Source organism: Cyprinodon tularosa, unplaced genomic scaffold (genome assembly GCF_016077235.1).
Source record: "Cyprinodon tularosa strain WSP-4 unplaced genomic scaffold, ASM1607723v1 ctg502, whole genome shotgun sequence".
Lineage (NCBI taxonomy): Eukaryota > Metazoa > Chordata > Actinopteri > Cyprinodontiformes > Cyprinodontidae > Cyprinodon > Cyprinodon tularosa.
The window spans coordinates 415,709-432,787 of record NW_024039233.1 but is presented as its reverse complement, the minus strand read 5'-3'; the positions used below and the strand labels follow the sequence as shown (position 1 = coordinate 432,787).

General features: G+C 41.8%; 1 long non-coding RNA gene across 1 annotated transcript; it reads left to right on the top strand.

Moving 5' to 3' along the window:
• Positions 1 to 15,228: 15,228 nt before the first annotated feature.
• LOC119795183 lies at positions 15,229 to 16,688 on the top strand. The gene is made up of 3 exons (XR_005282304.1): positions 15,229 to 15,299; positions 16,142 to 16,326; positions 16,676 to 16,688. It is a non-coding gene; the product is annotated as an uncharacterized LOC119795183 (long non-coding RNA).
• The last annotated feature ends 391 nt before the right edge of the window (positions 16,689 to 17,079 follow it).

The following is a 17,079-nucleotide window of genomic DNA, read 5'->3' as shown; positions in this document are numbered from 1 at the left end:
GACCACAAGGACATCCTTGGTATTGCTGGTGGTCAGGAAACGGTTGCTGTATGGCTGAATGACGGAGGACTTCAGACAGGGACCATGGAGAACTGCAGAAAAACCCTGATTTTAGGGTCCAACCTGACAGAATCTATGGACCTGCAGCTTGTTGGTGATGATCTACCTCATGGTGGAGGTTACTTGGTGCAGCTGCAGGATGAGAAGCTGATTAGTCCTTCTGAGAGTCACAGTGTGTGAAGAAGCTGTTGAAGGTGGAGCTGGATCATGGCTGAGATGCTGATGCACCTGATGGTCCTGATCTTTCTCCACATGTCACTGAATGGCTCCTCCATGTGCTGCTTGTACCTGTGCTTACCCTACTGGAGGCTCTTTTTGCAGGGACCTGCTGAACGTTGTGTTGGGGAGGATCAGTACTTTGTATTAAAACTTTAAAAAAAGGGTAAAATGAAATGTGTTTGATGTGTATCTCTGTTATCTTCTGTTCATTTCTGCACAGACTTTGCAACAGACTCACCTGGGTAAAGAAATCGTCCTTATTGATGTCTCTAAACATGCACTGATGCACTCTCCTAATCAGAATCAGGCTAATATAAGCTATTGATTGCTAAACCTAATAACAACATTCAATAACAAGGTCATCCGCTGCCTGACAGACTTCTGGGGCTGCAGATGGATTATTTTCCTGGGAAATTCTGCCTGGTGGTGGACACAGGGTCACCTCTTCCGTCAACTTGAGCCTCATTGTTGGAATGTTCTCTATTAATTTTAGCGTTTGCTTTGGGGAACGAAGCTCCATGTGCTTTTAATTTTCCCCAAGTTTCTCTCTTTCCTGTTGTTTCTTCAGCAGTTGATGTCTCCACCATCTGACTGAGGAAGACTTCCCCAGGATGAAAATCCTGCTGCATGTCCTGGTTTACCGATGTGCAGGGAGAGCTGAAGGAGTGCTATCTTTTTCTTTTGCTTTAAGTTTTAATAAAGGTGGAAAATAATTTTTAAAATGCCCAGAAATGTGTTTGCAACTATCATCCTAAAAGTAGAGAAACTGCTCAAAATTCTTCCTGCAGATGAAATTGATAATTTGAGGTTCAACCTTTGAGCACCTTTTAAAATAAATCTTTTTATATAGATTGACTATCGCCTGATTTGCTTTTTTATTGAATCCAGGAGGTTGTGGGGTTAGGAAGCTGAGGCAGAGGCATTTCTTGCAAACAATAAGGTTCAAATGTATCTAACGTCCTCAGATGGAGAGATAGGCTCTGACTGAGTTCAAGTTGCTACTTGATAAAATACTGAACCATCGAGATAAAAATAGCCCTGCGATTCAAATTATAAGTTGTATTTGGAATAAAAAAGAGAGAATTAGGGGTGCTAAAAACACATCCTCCAAAGACAGATATTTACATGGGAATGTAATGTGGCAAATAGAATTAATTGACATATTACTGATCTTGCTGGATTTTATTCTGCTTTACTTCCATAAATTGCAGGATCTTCTTTACTTTATATTTGCCAGAAGATTTAAACTTTAAAAGCCTTGCCCTCATAATTTGCAAGTTAATTTATTTATAAAGTAAATATAAACGCTGCTTAAGCTAATTCAAATGAAATTAAAAGTAAAATAAGAAGCCAACCTTATCACTGTCTGTAACCTACTAACAAGGTAAGGAAAGCATCAGATGACCTACCTGAGAAACTAACGTTACCTTTTCCCACTTTAAAACCAAACAAACATGCTCGCTCACCCTGCTGATCAGCTCTTTTCACTGCCATCGAAGGCTCCAACGTGTTTTCTTTTTTTTATGTGCTGCATCATAACAGTGGTGCTTCCGTGCCATGTTAATTTGTTTTGACAAAAGTTGCATGTTACGACTTTTTTCACTTTACAAAGCGCAAGCTACTTTAATTATTGTGATCAATTTGCGCCGTCAATCCCGGCGCGTGCGCGCTTCATTTGCAGTCTGGACGCTGAGGGTAAACATCCTGCGGCTCTGACAGCAGCGCTGAGAGGGACTCCTGCGGGAGAACGGGGTTGGGATGGGGGAGGCGCCCCACGGCAGTTGCTGCCGCTGGAGGACAAGAGTAGGAACGATACATGCTTTCACATAAGAGTCTCCAAAAGCCGCCAGTGACACCGTAAAAAGTCGCCAGATTTGTTGCTAGTCGCTGTTTTGAAAAATAGTCGCTGGAGGGGTCTGAAAAGTAGCTAAATATAGCGACAAAGTCGCTGAGTTGGCAACACTGCACCTGCGGAGCGGGCTCTCTCTGCCGTATATATTTTTTTTCTTCCCCCGTTTCAGTCAAGTGGATGTGATGAGGACGGCGGCGGATGACGCATTAATCGCGCGACACAACTAATCGATGATGAAATTCGTTACCAACGCTTTTAAAAGTCGATTTTTATCGATTCTATCGATTCGTTGTTGCAGCCCTAATTTATACCTTACAATTTCCCAACACACACTCCCCCCAGGGGAACCAACCCACCCCCTGCATAAAGAACTTTCTCACACTTGAACATTGAAGCAAAACTACTTTAGTCCCTGTTAGGTTAATATATATTTCAGTGGTCAGATGGATCTCCTCACCACAGCAGTCCTCCCCTTCATGCCATGAGGAGGCTGTGTGACTCATTCTTATCTCTCATGACCTTCGTTTGGAGCCTGTGAGGCTAAGAACAGACAAATCTCAAAATTTTTTACTCCTCATGGCAGTGTTGTAGTACTCGAGATCGGTCTTGGTCTCGAGACCATTTTTTGATGTTCTCGGTCTCGTCTCGGACTTGACCGCATTTGGTCTCGGTCTTGTCTCGGTCTCGGGCGCTGAGGACTCGGCATTTTATTTCAAGACCAGTCAAGACCACAACTTTGGAAATAACGCTATTCATCAGAATATTATCAGTTTCTTAAAGATCCTTCTTTTTATTGGGTGCTTGGATTCAAACCAAAGCAATAACCTGTCTCATTGGTAAGTGCATGTTGTTGTTTTTTTACCGCTGTCCCGCCCACCCCCTTTCACCTGCGCGCGGGCTGCGGCACTTCGATTGAAAGTCACAAGTGGTTGTCTGAGAACGGGATAAGATATCGGCCAAATCATCGTTATAAAATTCGACTATTTAAATCACAAAGAACATATTTGTAAAGCAACATTGAGAAAAAAGCATACAGTGCAATGTAAGTTCTGCAGTGTTTCACTATCAGAGACTACGTCCAACTTTTATCGACACCTTGAAAAAAAGCACAAAGAAAGGTAAGCTACATATTTTCACAACTTGATGACAGATATAGATTTATTTAAGAAAAGTTATATAATATAGCTTTAATCTGTATATGAGAGAGAAACAAGAGAAATGATTGGCATTTTTTCAGTTTTACACATTTGCACATTGTTTTGAAGGCGACATTCAGAGTCATTGTTCTGTCAGATGAGCATACCTCTTCAAAAAAATTAAATACTTACTTTTTGGTGTTTTTTGAAGTGTATGGTGATCTGACCTTAAATAGTTTTTTGTTAAAAACTAAAGGGATGAACAGAAATCTGATGTCTTGTTCATGCATATTGACTATAGGTATGTTGGTCTAACAGAACAGCAACCGACTGACTGACCATTGGGCTCAGCCCTACATTTACCCTGACTTTAGGTCAGAAGACGAATGAACGACTGAAAGAAGGAGATCATAAGAACATCGAATTTCTTCCACAGGCTGGCAGGCCACTGAGCAAAGACATCAGGGAGCAGCTCAGAGTAGAGCAGCTGCTGGCTGCCCAGGACATATTGGGGGGACTATGTCCCTCAGCTGGTCCTGGAACACCTTTGGCTTCCCCAAAAGGAGCTAGAGACAGACGGCTGGTGTCTCAGCTTAGACCTAACCCCCATGACCCACTCTCGACCAGTATGACCGCCAGCTTTTTGGTATTTTTTTTTTTTTAACAGTGTCCTGTCTGGCAATCTGGCAATAAGAATAATGGTCTTGATAGCAAAAAGAGCCCAACAGACTTTTACTTTCACAAGTGGAGCAGTACGGCTATCGCCATAGTGTTCCGCTTGATTTATGCATATAAATTGCTTTATTGTAATTCATGCAGGGGGTATTACAGATTATATGGACACTGCAATGTAAGTAAAACAGAAGAAGAAAAACAGTAAAAAAGGAGAAAAGATGAAAGAAAGAGGAGATAAAAGGGAGATAATGATAAAAAAAACAAAAAAACTTCAGTCTGCTTCATCACCTGCAGCACAACCAATGGACATGGTACAAGATATACAATAAAATAACACCTAGATACTGTCGCTGAAGTAGTATTATTTAATCTGACATGTATTCTGTGGTAGCTGAAGATAAGAATATGGGCTTTCTGTGTGGAAGTGAATCTCTGAGTACCTGGAACCAAGCACCTGTAGTTGTGAGAGTACACCTGTGCATGTAAGGTTTATCCAAAGGAAAAATGCTCAATAGTGGTTGTGAAGAGCCAAAGACACGCCCCCCCAGAGCACCGAAGCCAGCGCCGGGGGACCCAAAGCCCAGGACGTCCAATGGGACCTGTTGGATTAATTGTACAAGTTATTCTACTTTAATCATATTATTATGCTTACACACTGGGATCATATAATTATGCTCACACATTTTGTTATCCTTATTTTACTTATATCATAAAGAGTGTTGAAGTATTTTACTTGCTTGTTCTGTACTAATGTTTTAAGTCTGTGCAGATGGAGTGCTGAATGTGAGAGCTGGCTGCTCAAGGTCAGACGGTTCAAGGAGAGAACACAGGGAAATGCACGCACTAACACCGGAGAAAGGAGTGAAAGCTTTCCTTATCTCATGATACTGTATGATGTTATGCAGACTTCTGGTTCCGACTGGGTTTCACCCCCTCCTCCTCCCTTTTAGCAGTCGGAACCAACATTGTAGCTAGGGCGTTCCTTAATAAAGGCTTGTGAGGGCAGAGCTGTTTCAGAGTGGTTTGGAGAATTGTAACTGAACAGTCTCTGATCACTCTCCTTGCAAGTAAATCATACTAAAATTCTCTGTGTCTTTATTTTTACAGGTTACTGCATAAAATGTTTGGTGTTTAAACCTAACAGGACCCCAAGAGCAAAGGTGCCCAGGAGGGCCCAACCCAGGATATCCGACCCCCACCAAGGGAGGAGTAGAGATGACCCAGAGGAAGTCCCCCAGCCTCTTTTTGGTATTTTCATGTGTTGAGGCATCCGATGAGATCCAGGATGGCGTCAGACCTGCTCTGTCATGTGGCTTTAAACAGACCAACTGGAAACGATAAACAGCCTTTTAAAGTCAGGAGACTGATCAGCACTTTACACTGCATTCAGCCATCCACCCACTGATGGCTCGGAGCTGCACTGTGCTACCCTGGGCACTGTTGTTTTTGTCAACAATGATGAAATTGTTTTGTTGAAGCTCCTTTTTTCATGATGATAATGAAAAGTAATGAGCTAAACATTGATCTTTGATGACTAAATCTTGACGGCAGTGAAATATTACGTCAACTAGATAAGACTTAATAAAAACATTAGGGGGTCTGACAGACATTTAAAATGCATCATTATACTGCTAAGCAGTAACAGCTGTGCTGCTACATCCTGTTTGGTCATGCTGCCCACCTGGCGTGCAGCGCTGCTCATTGTGCAGGAGCAGAGATGGATCATGGCAGCAGTGCTGGTACTGAACCCACAACTCTGACTAACTCTGCTCTTCCAGCTGTGCTTGTGCAGAAATGCATCTTTGTGCAGCTTAGCTCAGAGTCTGTGCTTCACTCTCCACTCAGATAGTTCGCTCTCATCAGTATGACTCATCCTGCTCTCCCTACTAAATAAACTATATGTGGCTGATCATCCTCTGCCAAGTATAAAAAATCCCTTTGTCTAACTATCAAGACTTTATTTCTTCCAGCTCAAAAGATGTGATGCTAATTCTTTAATTTCTACTGAAAGGAATCCCTAAATTTGAATTAATTCAATTTCAATTCAGTTAAATTTAGTTTGTTTCTATAGCTCCAATTCACATCATGTCATCTCAGGTCACTTCATAGAGACGATTCAACCAGATCATCCAGTCAGATTAATTCAAAGTTTTCTATCTAAGGAAACCAGCTGATTGCATCGAGTCATTGACTCTTCAGCAATCCCTCACACTAAGGATGCTTGTAGCGACAGTGGAGAGGAAAAACTCCCTTTGAACAGGAAGAAACCTCCAGCAGAACCAGGCTCAGTGTGAGCGGCCATCTGATGAGGCCGACTGGGGTTCAAGGAGACAGAAGCAGACATAGAAAAAGAAGCATAGATACAAAAGGCAACTGTCAACCAGCTCCACAGGCGGCCCCGTCCAGGAAACACACAGCCAGGCAGACGAGCTCCGAGCCAGCTCCCATGTCAGAGGATGAAGAGAGCACATCCAGTTAGTCACAGTCAGAGAAACAGGACTACACTGGAAAACAGGCCAAGCTCCAACATCCAAATATAATATCTATCCCTACCAAAGTGTGCCATACAGCAGTCTACTCCATCTGCTTTACTCCATGTCGCACTCATCTAGCTGGCCGGGTCTGACCGGCCTGGCTTATTTGGATTTTAGAAACTGACACGTTTCACTCTGTCATCTGTAAGAATGGAGCGGATCTAAGGGCCTGTCTGTCATGGTGTGGTTGGGGAATAACCACATTAACTAGAGGGGCTTCTATTTGTGCAGAAATGGAGGAGAGGCAAATGAGGGAGTCTGTATGAATGAGGAGTAAGGAGCAACAGAACTCGGTAGATATCAGCCCTAAAGGAAGGATTCTGACCCAAAGAACCGTCGATCCTGACACAAAGTGAAGGCGGGTTTCTCAGTAGAGGTAGAGAGATCTTAGTACTCTGTCTTTAAAAGAGCTTAATGGTTTACAGTTTATCTTTAAATTAGGAGAAAACACAGGAATCCTGCCTTACATCAGAGAGAAATCCCTAAATAAAAAAAACTGCATTTTTGACCAAAAGAAGCGGTTTTCTCTGCTAGTTTTTTTTTGTGATAGAAGGAAAAACCTTAGTATACATACTATACAAACTTTACAACTGTTAGAAAAGCAGAAATGAAAATCTTAGTTCCCAAATATAACTGAGCAAAATAACTCTACTTCTTCAGAATCCTCAATTCTGACTAAAACAATTATTAAATTAAAGATACTTAGAGCTTCATATATACTTTTTCCCGACCAGTGAGAGGTGCACTGGGACTGGCCTGCTCTCGTTCCAGGCTGTTTGCCAGCTGGTTGCTAATGCTAATGCTAGCAAACATTGCCTTTCTCTGTATAAGAACCAAATACTCCGACGCTCCTAAACCCGAATGATATTTTCCTCGAACCATTTCATAAAGACATGAATTCATTTCTCAGCCACTGGCGGGTCTGAGCTCTTTCTCAACATATGATGTTGGCATCATAACAATTATTTACAATTTGCGCCTGTAAAAATGGAAACTTTAAATCAGATGCAGAGTTTTCGGAGCTCCCCAGTTCAGCCTGCTACAAACCCTGCTCCTCCTTCTCCAAGGGTTGCACCTCTGGCGCTGCCTGCCGCCTGCAGACGCAGGCACCGCCGCCGGTGGAGAAATGTAACGACCTCCCCAGCGGGTCAATCTGAAGCTGCCACTCCCTCCCCAGCATGTTAGCCCAGCGTTAGCCTACTGCTAGCTTCTCTCCACCACCAAACCAGGTCAATTTTCCTTGTCTCAGGAGTCACCTTCTTAATTTAAGTTTCACTTATGGGACTTATTTTATGGAGAAAGAGAGGATTTGCTTCATTTCATGCCTCCCCACTTAGTTTTCCTATTTCCTGTAGCTCCTTGACAGCCAGCTTTCCCAAAACCAGAGCCCCATAGTGGGCCAGCCCTCCCTGACTTAGGTTCCTGCTGCACAGACACTGGTCCCCAAGGTTCCTGCTGCAGAGACGCCGGTCAACAAGGTTCCTGCTGCAGAGACGGCAGTCTACAAGGTTCCTGCTGCAGAGACGCCGGTCAACAAGGTTCCTGCTGCAAAGACGCCGGTCAACAAGGTTCCTGCTGCAGAGACGGCAGTCTACAAGGTTCCTGCTGCAGAGACGCCGGTCAACAAGGTTCCTGCTGCAGAGACGCCGGTCAACAAGGTTCCTGCTGCAGAGACGGCAGTCTACAAGGTTCCTGCTGCAGAGACGCCGGTCAACAAGGTTCCTGCTGCAAAGACGCCGGTCTACAAGGTTCCTGCTGCAGAGACGCCGGTCTACAAGGTTCCTGCTGCAGAGACGCCGGTCAACAAAGTTCCTGCTGCAGAGACGCCGGTCTACAAGGTTCCTGCTGCAGAGACGCCAGTCTACAAGGTTCCTGCTGCAGAGACGCCGGTCAACAAGGTTCCTGCTGCAGAGACGCCGGTCTCCAAGGTTCCTGCTGCAGAGACGCTGGTCTACAAGGTTCCTGCTGCAGAGACGCCGGTCAACAAAGTTCCTGCTGCAGAGACGCCGGTCTACAAGGTTCCTGCTGCAGAGACGCCAGTCTACAAGGTTCCTGCTGCAGAGACGCCGGTCAACAAGGTTCTTGCTGCAGAGACGCCGGTCTACAAGGTTCCTGCTGCACAGTCACTGTCCTCCAGAGGGCCTCCTTCATCGGCGTCCTCCCCAGGCTCTGCTTCACCCTCTGCCTCACAGCCGGCCTACAGTGACTTTGATTCGCCTCTGGCCTCATGGCTGGCCTTCAGAGAATGTGCTTGTCCTTGCCCACCTCTGGTGGGTTATTTTTTGCTTCTGTTTTTGGTTTTTGTTTGGTCCCCTCCTTCCTGTTCCCCCATCCTCCCATCCTGGGTGGGTTGTTTTTGTTTTAGGGGTTCTGGGATCCACCCTTAGATGGGGGTACTTTCATGGTTTTGGTTCTGTTTAAGTTTTATCTTTGACTTTTCATTAGTTTTATTTCTATTTTGTGCTTTTCTAGTTCTTAGGTTTTCCTTGTTTGTGTCAGTCTCCTTTTTCCCTAGCTCCCTTCTAGATTCCTCTGTTCACACCTGCTCCCAGTCTGCGGATTAGCCTGGTCTTTGTTTCTCTCTCCCATATAGACATCTCCTGCTCAGTCACTGTTTACTGGTTCATTGTCATAATTTCTTCCCCTTCAAGTGAGTTTTCTGGTTTTCTGTATTGTTTGTGGATCTTGTCTATCTGTTTTGTGGAGTTTGCTTCTGTTGCCACATTTTTATTCAATCTGCAAGAAACCACCTTCATCTTCAGTCTCTGCATTTGGGCGCTCTTCTCAAGCCTCCAGCCAACCTGACACCATGAAGCTTTCTCTCTCCAGTCTTTTCCTGAGAACAGTTCACTTAGAACAAACTCTTTAAATAACACCTCATAATGTATTAAATAACCAGGAGACATGACTACAGCTTCTGATAGAAAGTCATTAGATTGTACACGTTTGCAGATGAGGAGGCATCCATGGCTCCAGCCTCATCAAATTATTCCACTCTGTTCTTAGCGGAAGGACGCCGCTCTCATTCCATCCCCACATCTTTGCCACGTGCAGAATGAAGATGATAACTGTATATAGCCAGACAGAGGAATTGTTTTATAAAAAAAAAAAAAGAAAAACTACTGGAGAAACATTAGTTCTGACAGGCAACAGGCAGATAATATTAAGGTGTAATAAACTCACACATCATCATCAATAATAATAATCCTAACAGGGTGGTAAAGATGGTGAACATCAAAATGTTGGGTGATGAGCTGATGAAGTTGACTGATGGATCAGTCTGCAGGAAGCATCCGTCTCTTTAGTAAACAAAGAAGTCTTCAAAGTAGGTTTTTTAATGAACAAAGGAGAGAAAAATAAGCAAAGTAAGAGCAGAAGCAGAACTCTGGAATATTGCAGAGGGGAAATGTGCAGGATTGGTACCAGAACACTGATTGTTAATCTGTCATTTATTACTTCATCCAAAACAAAGCTGGAGCCTGATGTGAAGGGACTGAAGGAAAGAAGGGGTCAAGATGTTGTTGTTTTTCATGTCTTCTTTCATCTGCTTTGCTATCAGATGGATTGATAGATGTGTGATAATCAATAACCCTATCAGCTGTGGTCCCAGCTTCAAGCCAACAGCAGAGCCAGGCCATCCAGCCAGAAATATTTAGCTCATCAATACTGCTAATTTTAAAAGATGTCCTTTTGTATCCTTGGAAGCTGTTCATCCGCTTGTGATGAGGTATTAATATAATCTGATGGATCCTGATTAATGTATGGCAGCAGGCTGTATCAGTGGGGCCTCCTGTTGTTAGGGGTGTGGATGGCGTGTTGTCCGATAATTGACACGTTAACAAGCTTGCATGTGTGCGCTCCGCTGGGCTCATCGCTCGGCCTCCATATGGTGGAAGATCCCTGCATTAAAGGTGCCTCCACGACCGACCGCGGGCGAGCGGCAGAATCGAGCTGATCCCAGTAGAAATACGAGCATCAAATCATCAGGCTGTTTCCATGAATCAATAAAGAAACAAGGACGGTCAAAGCTGGATCCACACGTCTCACACAGTGATGGAAATGAACTTGGACGTGTTTGGGACCGCAGAGTCCAAACAGAAATAGCCCCTTCTACTTTATATTGTTTATGACTAAATGGGGTCATTATTATAGGAGATGCAAACAATACACACTCCACATCCTGCTGCTATTGTTCCACACTATATGCTAGCAGGGTCTAAGGAGATCTCAGATAGGCTGGAGAGCTCAAAACACATTAAACTCATTCAAAGGGGGACGTGTTGAAGATTATTTGGCATGAGTGGATATAATCCACGTGGATGTGTCATCCAGAAAGTCGTGAACAGACACTTAGAAGGTGGAAGCAGCAAAGCATTGGGTAAATCCATCATCCACAGACACAACGTGGTGAGCCATGTCCTAATCCCCCAGGATGGCTTCCATGCTCCATCTGGGGTGTATTGGGAGAATGGCGCGCGTTTACCATCAGTTTACGCCTCGCCGCTCGCCCGGCCATGACCCTCCTGCTTTGATCCTATTAGCAGGTGAATGAGGAGATGGACATCGGACTGACAGTCCGAGTCTTGCCTCCGTTTGGCCACCTGACCTGAACACTCATTAGCCCACACAGATGCTGCAGTGAGGGCTGCTGTATTGGACTCAGTCACTGAAATGTTTCCTGAGTGATCAGACGGTCCCAGGTTTAACTTTCCACCTCGCTGCTCTCGGATAGAAGGAACATCTTTTATGAAGCTGCTATCGTGGAGAATTAGCTGTATGACTGAAACAGTGGATCAGGCAAAAATGCTTCAATGTTTAACTCAGACATGAACTTCATCATTCTTCATTTTCCAGCAATAGTTTTTTATTAAATAAACAAAATTATTTCAAAACAGAAAATTTTTACTGGAAGAAAACAAAACTAAAAATCTGTAGATATGAACAAAACATGCAAACTATAGTATTTACTCAATTTTCATCAATTTACAGATACTGTATTAGACCTAAAGGGAAATGAAATGTTGTAGTAACTCACAGACAGCTTTTCTACGGGTTGTTGGAGGTGAAAAGCGATCCAAAGATAAGTAAAAAGTGTATTTATCCTGAATTTGAGCAGGTAAATTAGTTAATTGGCCAATGGATTTAGTATTTTTACTTTTGAAATAAGATATTTAGATAAAATGCACTTGAAATCAGACAATACAATTTTTCTTAATTTAATGTAAATTGTCTTGCTCCATTGACAAAGTATCTCCCTTCCTCCTCAATTTATGAAAAAAAGACTTACTTAGATTTATATTTTTTGTGTGTAGAGGTCTGTGTTCTAGATCAGACTCTGCTGCTGTTTAACAGAAAAGGATGCTCACTGTTGTCCATCATCTTCTTCACTTTATGAACAATTCTTGTGGGAGAAATCCTCTCCAGAGCTTCAACACACTGGAAAACAATTTAAATCTTTTTCCTAAAATGAGTGCATTTTGTTTTGAATCAAGGAGGTAAGTGAGACACTTTGTCAATAAACACAGACAATTTAAATAGAATTTAAAATCCTCCTTCTCACATATAAAGCCTTAAATGGCCAAGCTCCATCTGATATCAGAGATCTGATTGTTCCTTATGTTCCTAACAGAGCACTTCGCTCTCAATCTGCAGGTTTACTAGTGGTTCCTAGAATTTCTAAAAGTAGAATGGGAGGCAGATCTTTTAGTTATCAGGCTCCTCTCCTGAGGAACCAACTACCAGTTTTAGTCAGTGAGGCAGACACCCTGTCTACTTTTAAGGCTAGGCTTAAAACTGTCCTTCTTGATAAAGCTTCTTGTTAGAGTGGATCAGGTTATCCTGAGCTATCTCTATAGTTATGCTGCTATAGGCTTAGACTGCTGGAGGACATAGGGACCCCTTTTTCATCATTCTGCTTCATTCTATCTCTATTCTCCCACCCTGCAGAATCTGTTAGTTCAATCTCTAACGTTCTGCTCTCTCTGCTTTTTCTCATAGTAGCTTCATCTGGTCTGTTCCTGTTTGGCTGTGACTCCATCCTGGAGAGAAATATCAGCTGTGCTGCTGCCATCAACACCTTTGTTTCTAGATGTTGGAGCTTGGCCTGTTTTCCAGTATAGTCCTGTTTCTCTGACTGTGACTAACTGGATGTGCTCTCGTCATCCTCTGACATGGGAGCTGGCTCGGAGCTCGTCTGCCTGGCTGTGTGTTTCCTGGACAGGGCCGCCTGTGGAGCTGGTTGACAGTTGCCTTTTGTATCTATGCTTCTTTTTCTATGTCTGCTTCTGTCTCCTTGAACCCCAGTGGGCCTCAGCAGATGGCCGCTCACACTGAGCCTGGTTCTGCTGGAGGTTTCTTCCTGTTCAAAGGGAGTTTTTCCTCTCCACTGTCGCTACAAGCATGCTTAGTGTGAGGGATTGCTGAAGAGTCAATGAGTCGATGCAGTCAGCTGGTTTTCCTTAGATAGAAAACTTTGAATCAATCTGACTGGATGATCTGGTGGACTGTTGAGATGACAGAATGTGACGTGGAGCTATAGAAATAAACTGAATAGAATCAAATTAAAAAGATTATTATTAGCTAGCTTATTTATGTCAACACCAACCAAACACCAGATTCAGAACCCTTTACTCCCCAATAGATCCAATTTCAACCATTTTCATATGTTAGAGTAAATTAGATACTTATAAAAGTACTGTGTTCTTATCAAACCCAGCTTCCATCTACACATCAACCCAGACTGTCTGCAGTAGCAGCATCACTGACTGCTTTACTAACAGCTTCAAGTAACAGTGTTGTTGTTTTCTTCTTATCTTCCCCTGTGATTAATAATGGGGTCATGTTGCTTTCACCTTCCACACTGAGAAAAATAAATCTGAGTGAACGTAAATGTTATGTAATCAAAATGTGTGATATTAACAATAAAATGTTACGTTTGTATCTTTACATAATATATTTAGTTTTGAATTCACCTGCGTTTGTTCAAAACAAAAGACATTGTGCATTTTTTTCCCTTACAAAATTAATCTAAGTAATCCCAGCCAATCTTTTTACGTACATAGACACAACAAACAATACCTTGTTTCATTTACTCAGTACAAAAAATTTCCCCTTCCCGGAATACCCTTCCTCCAGCTGGAGAGACAAAAAGCAAACAAACAAAAAAGCTGCAACTGGATGAGCAGGTCTCCGAGATTTCGGCGACGCGAAATGGTTTGGGGGTCCTCGTCGGAAGAAGACGACGATGACAATGACACTGATCCGAGTCAAAAGCCAGTTTGTGGGATCAAGACGGCGGCTCAAGTTGTAGAGGATGAGGAAGAGCTAGAAAGTGATTCGGATAGTTGGATGCCAGTTGGTAGTTACCGGAGAAGTGGAAAATCCAAAAGTAGTGAAGCGGGCAGAACTTTTGAGAATTCAGGAATCAAAAGAAACCTTGAAGACGAAAGCACAGATGATGGAAGCAAGGGTGTACGTAAAAAAATCATGAAAGAAGAGGTGAAGATAATATTAAAATTCAGAAAGGAAGATGAAAATATTATTCTGAGCCCAGTAACAGTCTCTAAGGAGCTAAAAAAGAAAGTGGGGGAAGTTGAAATGGCTAAAACTCTGAGAGATGGAAATTTGCTAATCGTCTGTAAATCAGAAGAGCATAAAAGGAAAGCAATGAGTGTTGAAAGCATTGGAAAGAAAAGAGTGGAGAGTAAAAGAGTGTTGGGTGAAAAGAAAGATTCCCGAGGAGTTATTTACGGAATTCCGGTTAATGAAGATCTGGAGAGATTAAAGCATAACATCCATAATGTTGAAGTCATTGATATAAAGAGATTGCAGAAAACAGTGAACAATGAGAGAGTTGACAGCTTATCTGTGCTTCTGAAATTTTCTACTCCAGAAGTCCCGGAGAGAGTTAAAGTGGGTTTCATGTGCTATCCAGTCAGGCCTTATGTTCCTCCTCCACTTCGGTGTTACAGGTGTCAGAGATATGGTCACATTGCTGCAGTGTGCAGGGGCAAATAGAGATGTTTAAAATGTGGAGGGGAGCACAAAATACAAGAATGTGGTGAAAATACTCAGATTAAATGCTGTAATTGTGGTGGAGAGCACAGGGCAACATATGGAGGGTGTGAAGTTAGGAAGAAAGCAGTTGAGGTTCAAAAAGTGAAATCAACAAACAATCTAAGTTATGCTGAGGCGTTAAAGAAGGTTCAGGAAAAGCAAAAGGAAACTGTGAGTAACATCCAAGAATTAAGGCGAGAACCAGAGCAGCATGCCAGGGTTTTTAACCCTGTTGACTTTGACAAACTTGTTTTGTTTGTGGCTTATGTTATTAACTGCACAGACCAGGTTAAACATAAAAATGAGAAAATCAAAATCATTGTTAAAGGAGCTGAAAAATTCTTGGGGATGAGGAATATGTCGTTGGATCAAGTTATACAAAAACTTGAGGCGGATGGCAATAAACCAAAGTAAGAGTGATATAAAAATCGATATGAGTATAATAGAAGTTAAAAGTTTTTAAAAGAAAGATACGAGAAGATTGGCAAAAACAGTGGGAAGAAGATTTAAAGGAAGATTACTTTTTCGTTATTTATTGGCTACAGGTTTAGTCAAAAGAATTTAGTTTTTTTTTTTTTTTTTTTTTTTTTTTGGAGCATGTCTGTCTTGATCCACACTCATTACTGGTTGGTGGCGGTAATGCACCTCTTAATTGTTTGCCAACCGCCATAAAACAAGAAGAAGAAGAAGAAGAATACCCTTCCTGTTTTGTTGGTCTGGAAACCCCTTACATTTCAAATGAAGAGGCACATGTGGACTGAACCTAAGGTAAGAATGAAGTTAGTTAAATATTTAATGTACTTCAGTTTGTACATTCTTCATAGTTTTTAAATTGCTGTAGAAAAATGAGGCTTTTAATGTAATTTGAAGATTGTGTTTGTTGTAACGGTATGTGGATTTTTTAGTGTTAGCGCTGGCATCGCTAACGTTATGTTGCTTACGAGTAGCCTAGCATTATTTGAAACTTTGCGAGTGGGGATACAATAGTTTGTTATTTTGTAATTTAAAGTTAACGCTAGAATTCAGCAATAAAATAAGGCATGTAGCGTAAGCATGTGGATTTTTAGAGCAGGACTATAACATTGTTTAGCTGTATTTTATCCTTTAAAATTAATACATATATTTCTTTGTTTTTAAGTGATTGATGGGAACAACAATATTTCAAATCGGTTCAGCTTAGACCTTTTCAGTCTTCAGACGTGAAACTATTAACGTTAGGCCCAGTCTTACATGGTCTACGTTATGGGCAATTGAGTAATTTAAATGTCACTGATATGCTCATATTATTATTCTAAGTATCTGACAACATTATGGAAAGGGCCGAGGTCGACCTTTTGTTATAGAGTAAGATTTTTATATTTATCCCCCTTAAGTAGAAAGATCGCTGACAGCCCCAGCTTATTGTTTACAATTATTAACTGCCTAGAACATTTTACTTAATTTAAAAACTGAGCTATCATATTAGAAAGATTTAAGACTCCAGCTTTTGTATGTGGTCACTATTTATGTCAAAATTGACAGAGAAAGTCAGCTGCAGATAAAACTGCAGCAAAAAACTTAAAAAAAAGCAAAGAAATCTGAGGTAAACTATCTCCCACCTCATCCTCAAGGTGAAACGGATGAATCCCTTGAAAAGGAGAGGGAACTTCTCTATGAGTACAAGAAGAGAGACAACAACAGAGTAATTCATGAGAAGATGGCAAACACCTTCTCACTGCGTCGTAAAGATGTGATCCAGAAACCACCTGTGGTTGACTTATATGCTCGATGGCCTGCCCTGTTTGAGTTTTCCCAGGTATTTAGAACATTTGAATACTTGTCTAATTACCTTTGTAATACCAAGTACTTTGTCTGGCAAGGTTGTAGTAGTGTGGAATTTGTTGAAACTAAACTCCTAACTTCACTAAACTCAAACCATGCACTTAAATTAACTCTTATAGGGTGCAGCATCCCTTTCCAAACATCAGACCACTTAAATGTCGTTCTAATTGTATTTCTAGAGTTATTAGAATACAATTATACTTGGTAACATTTCTACTTGGTATTGTTTCTCTTTCCCTGTGTTTCTAATTCTTTTCTAAAATATGTATTTTCTGAATTAATTTTGTGAAATCTTTCTGCATCTCTCCTTTTGTCTTTCTCAGATCGAGGAGGAATTTGTCCTTAATTTCTTACCCTCATGTGGTTCCAAAACCGTAAGACTATTAAGATCCTTAAGTTAATCTTCGGAACACAAATTAACATATTTGATGATATGTAAGAGCTTTCTGACCCCCCTTTTGACTGCAACACCATTGTAACTTTCAAGGTCTAGAAAGGTGTGAAAGTCATTGTTAAAATAGTCCATGTGACTCCAGCGTCTCAACGTTAATGCCATGAAGCAACAATAATACTTTGTACACACAAAACACCCACAAAAAGGAATAATCTTTTACATATCAGCTTCACATTATGTTAACTTAATAAACACAGCTTTGCCTTTCCATGTTCTACTTCAAAATGCCAGCTCAGTATTGACCTCTGGTTGGCTACCTCCTGCGTCAGCTCC